This window comes from Diadema antillarum, unplaced genomic scaffold (assembly GCF_040938485.1).
Source record: "Diadema antillarum isolate AM-2024a unplaced genomic scaffold, OU_Dant_1.0 seq00000581_RagTag, whole genome shotgun sequence".
Lineage (NCBI taxonomy): Eukaryota > Metazoa > Echinodermata > Echinoidea > Diadematoida > Diadematidae > Diadema > Diadema antillarum.
The window spans coordinates 359,449-365,339 of NW_027271515.1; positions in this window are offsets into that span (position 1 = coordinate 359,449).

Genomic DNA, 5,891 nt, shown 5'->3' on the forward strand with positions numbered 1-5,891 from the left:
TCGATGGGAAATCACCAAATCAGAAATTTTTATAGAAACCCGCATTGGCAGAAGTCATACTTGGTTGATTTTTATACTGTCTCATTTGTTTGTCCATTAAAACCTTCTATATTTAGATTTTTGGTCGATAATCCAGCAACTACAACTCCTCCCACCCACCCCCCAAAAAGAAATCGATGCAAGACTTTAATGAGGCAAGTATATCGATGCATATCTAACATTTTTCCATTGAGAAAATAAATATGAAAATAAATTAAATTGAAATGTAATGAAATGACACCTGAAGAGTTTCAAGGGAGCTTTTATAGGAAAGATCTAATGTGTTCAGAGCACATGGGAGACTTATATGGGGTGACGACATACATAACTGTGCATGAGGTGGTTTCTTCTATTAAGTCACTGTTTCAAAACTGTTTCTAAAGGAAATGTGAGTCCAATGTAATATGATGAAACATCTACCGTTGTGTTCGCCTGATTTTACTCTGCTTAACAGAGCACACTTGAACACGATGTGAATTTGAACTAAAAGATTACAACCAATGAGGTTAGTGGTACAAACATTAATGGTACCACTCATTTTTTTTTTTTTTGTATACCCGCACGCCTCCCATTTTATTCTGTTCTACTTCTATGTATGCCTATATTAATGTGTGTGTTGGGAGGGGGGGGGGTTGAGAAAGGAGGGTTCTTCGTTCGCTTGAACAGTGAAATAGGTAGGGGCCTATATCAGTCTAGTGTCCTAAAACAGTTAAAAGTCATTTCAAAAGACATACATCCAATGGTCACTAATTTTTATCGCTTGTTTCGAATATGCCCGGAGCCGACTTATGATAGTATATTTTGCATTCGCCACTATGTTTAAAAAAACACTTTGAAGATTACGTAAAAACATACTTAGGCACTTATAAGACATTTGCATGTAATGTTGTGGTGGTAGTGCGTATACACTATAATAATAGTATCATTATTGTTATCATCGTTAGATCATTATTAGTGTCCGTATTAGTTGTCATTATCATAATTTTTCTATATACATGAGACTGGGTTTCCCGATTGTAAACACATTCTTAACACGTGACATCAACACATGACCAGTCTTGAGCCATCGCAATTAACAATGTCGAATTTGTGTTTGCTCCAATAGGCCTATATAATATCCTCAGGTTCAGTAATAATCAAACACCAATATATCATGCGAGCAGTGATGCAGTGCGTGACGTACTTTGAAGTATAAGGGACTGCACTATAGCGATATAGCGAAGAGTATAATGTAGTGCAATGACGAAGTGAGTGTATTATAGTGTATTGGCGGAGCAAAGTGTAACAAAGTGAAATGTAACGGAGTGCACACTGGCGAAGCGAAGTGTACAAAGCGAAGTGAACTTGAGCGTTTTAAGGTAACAAAGGGAACGATACATTAATTCATTTCAATTGTTGATGCTAAATAACGGGAGTTGAGCATTGACGTTAAAGAGATCTATATGACGCCAATACAATGTACTGTATTATTATGTTTCCACTGTACCAGCGCAGGGTCATGCCCGCGAGTTCAACATTACAACACGGGTCTGTTTCGTGGGCCTTGTTTGCTTAGTGTCGCAGTCATGGGCAGAATGACTTGTGGGCTGTATAACTCGTGGGCTGTATGACTCATGGACTGTATGACTCGTGGGCTGTATGATTCGTGGGTACCGAACTTGTGACGCGCACCTCTCTCTACCATTGTGAACAACAGCAACAACAATAACAAAGCAGACAAATTCATAATCAGTGGCGGATCCAGGAGGAGCGCAACGGCCGCTTCCTTTATTTTTGTTAAAACAAAAGAAATGAAAAAAATGGAGGGGGCGCGTGCGCCCCCTTTAATTTTGAAAAAAGGCTCCCCCTCCCCTTTACGGAATTCCTTGGATCCGACCCTGATAATATTGAGAAGGTATACTCAGTACATTTTTTTAATATCGTTTTTCCATCAACGTGTCCATGAAGAGCTTTCATAGATCAAAACTTTTTTCGATGCCCCTAATTGGTTAAAAAAAAAATAATAATAACAAATTTTATTCAGGAACCATGGACCGAGTGGCATCAGATCACCTCAGATATGTTCCTCTCTTTTCGGTCGTAAACTTTTAATATTAAAAACCCTGTTGTTGTGTGTAGCAAATATATTATCTTATACGCTGAACACATATAGAAAACAAAGTTATATCACTTAATCCTGAACGGGATATCAAAATTGAAATAAACAAATAGATCTATAACGTTGAGTGTCCACTCGTCCTTGTGCAATTATGATAAAGAGGACAAATATATGCTCAACATTTTATTTTGTTTATAAGAGATACACTTTTTGTTTCGATTGCTGTATGTCTCAAAGTATATACGGAGTCATGCGTGTGTTATTCCCCTATACCATGCAGTATAGAACCTACTGGGCGTTATACTGTTTAGACAGGGAGGTTGGAGATGAAGAGATTTCACCTCTAGTGATATACTCAATAACCAACAATGGTGCGTGGCATATTTCTGACCATGTGATACCGAGGTACAATGCAGTTGAAGAATAGATATCACCAGAGCATGTTCTGTCTTATTCTATAAAAAAAAGAGAAAAACTCCGCGGAGAACGCATGATTTCACACCAGTTTTATTCTGCCATGAAATTATTTTGAAAGAGATCGCGACAGGACATTGTTGTCTACGGACCCCTGATGGAGGTCGTGCATGAGTGAACGGGGATTCTATTACTAGAGCAAGGAAGCCAAAGGGAGTTGAATAAGGGGAAATCCATACTGAGCGTTTAGGAATTAAGCACGAAGCTTATAATATGAAAGAAGGATTTTTCATATGTTAGTAGGGCTCATATTTTACAGGTTGTATGTGTTTGTGTTGATTTTTTCTTGTTCCCTCACGAGATTCCACCGATCATGGACGTTTTCTATCTATGTATTTACGAAGATCCTCTTCATCTTCAAATCAGGGCCTATGTCCGCAAGTGCTCAGTTTAGCTCCATGGTTTAAGGAGTAATAAACTTATTATAACAGGTGTGAAATCAAAATACTTTTTAAAGAATCTGGTCTGTTTCAGGATGGTGGAAGTGGGGGCGGGGAGGGAGGCTGGAACCCCCTAAATTTTTTGGCTGGTAAAAACCCCCACACACATTATTCACTGAGTCGATCTCAGAACAGGATACCAGCTGCCAACTCAAGACTTGACTATTCATTTGCATCACTGATAAAATATGCATGATTATTTAATAACTGATCCAGACGCATGATCCAAAACCTCAGTAAAAAAGGTTTTGAATGGCCAGTTTTTAATTGTTTGAATATAAAAGCCTGATAATTTGAACAATACCAGGACACTTCAGGAGTAACAGGAAATGTTCATATTTAGCAGGTATAATGGCAAAATGCAATGATGTAGTGGTTCGTGATAGTGACTTGGCCATTTTTCGAGTAAACCCCCACCCCCGTGACATTCCGAGGGCTCCTGGGACAACAGACTCGTCCTGTCGAAGCGCGGGGGGGGGGGGGGGGGGGGTGCCATTGATCATTTTGACCCAACAAACGAGACCCCTGCAAATGACGAGAAAATGGGGAAGTCGCTGCTCAGTGAGCAGTGGCGGACCGGGGTTATTACATTTCATTTTATTTCGTTTATTTCCACTTTCATAATTGGTTTACAAAATTTGCAATAAAAAACAGACAGACAGACAGACAAACAAACAAACAAACAAACAAACAGACAAACAAACAAAAATGCAGTGTCAAATATGATTGCGGCGGAATCATGAGAAGCACAAAGTACGGTTATTATAAATACACTGTATCATGATGTAAATGATATGTATAACCATTTATTCCTTTAATTCCTTCGGTAGCGACAAAACAAAACTATACGTTTACGTGACAGTCAGCATTGGTAAAGCCCCCGTTCCACTATGCCGTTCTCGCTACGATTTGACAATTTTCTCAGGTCGGGAAGGATCGGGTAAAACCTGAGCCGATCTGGACACAGTACGATGTTAGAACGCTCTAAGTACGCTGCAGTTACGACTACCAAGTGCTTGCTACGCTCTTACTACGATGATCGGGAATTAGACATAGCGATCTCTGCCGCTGCCGGTACGCTTTAGAACGATGTAGCTACGCTGTTAGTGCGATGTTGCCGATGTTATCCGATCAATGCACGCTGTATCTACGCTCTGAACGATCTATACGATCTTATCACGCTCTTACCCCGTTCAGAGAGCTGAAAAGTGCCCGATGTGCCCCGATGTACCCCGATTCGACTGTGGGTCAGCAGTCAGTCAACTTATTAGCATGCAGAACCGAAGAAATATACTGTGGACCTCGAAGATTCATTCTTCTTTTTTTACTTTTGATTTTCAAAGTTGTTGTTGCTTCGTTATTCTCACTTCTCTTTCTTCATCAGTGAGCCCGTGCTTCTGTGCCTCCAGTGCCCGGGTTATGACCCACCATTTCCCTCTCCTCTCCCCTCCCCCCCCCCCCCCCCTTGTCCACCTCGGACTTACTACCTTCTTCACTACTATATCTTTCTATCCTCTCATCAATTTTTTCCTTACAAGAGAGCCGCCATGTGTTTGTTAATGTGCGTCCGTGTGTGTGCATGTATGTGTGTATTACTCTGTCTGTCTTTTTTTTACTACCGCTTAGGGAAATTTGTTGCTGTTGTTTTTTGCAATTATGTATATTTCTCTATGAGGGGACTGCATTCTGATACTACAAGCTCTGCTTTTTAGCAGTCCCCTCCATTTCCAGCAATATTTTGTATGCATTTACCACAGTGACGTAACTGTTATTTGTATCTCTGTTGATGATTTGCCTGTATCTCTTTTACAATGTTATTCTGTTCATCGCATTGTGGTACTGATTTCATGACGTCCGTGTATATGAGTGTTTCTTTGTATTTTTTATTATTTGTTTGTTGGAAGACGTGAAGTGAAATAAATCAACTTGAACTTGAACTTGAAGAGCCTCCTCAACTCACGGTTCTTTTGCAGCAATGCATTGTATAAACAAAGACGTGCTGATTTTTCGAAGGATTTTTCTTGATGTCCTTGCTTTTATAGTCCGTCTTCCTCCAGTTGTAGATGATTTCATATTCTTCAAAATTCTGCTATGTCCTCTTCCTCCTCTTTCAGCATCACGTGCAGTCTCTCTTTCTTCGCCTTGTGGGTAGCTGCTTCGCTGCTTTCTTCTCTTCTTTTTCTTCATCTCTTCTTCTTCTTCGAAAATTACAGCTAAAATTGCTTCCCGTTCTTGTGCCGATGTTACTACGCTCAGAAAGACCTTGTTACGCTCTTCCCGCTGCGTTTACGTCGTCATTACGCTCTCCCCGCTGCGTTTACGCTGTCACTACGCTCTCCCCGCTTGCCGTACGATTAAAAATATGTCAATTTTGATCGGGGAGATCGGGAAGAAATTTTGAACCGGTTCAAAATTTCTTCCCGATCTGAAAAACTGCCCGCTCCAACCCCGACCTCCACACGCTGCTGCTACGATGCTTCCGATCCCCGTACGCTTTTGCCGCTCTCTCCCGATCTGCTAGATCGGGACAGATCGGGGTCCAAATCGTGATAGTGGAACGGGGGCTTAATGCTGGCTCAAACAGTACATTTACTTGAATCATCGACCACCGGTTTTCAATATAAATAAACTACTCTGTAGTACCTCGGCAGAGAGACAAAATACTAGTACGTGTAATGTGTGTAGGCATGTGACCGCCAAAACTATTGCCCACACCCACATCATTCGACCAATGGAGTGTCTGCAATAAGTCGAGCCCTCTCTGATCTCTTACGTCAGCATACGCGAGCAATCAATCAACTCACGAGCTAGTACATTCTTCCCACACGCAAAGTACTTGC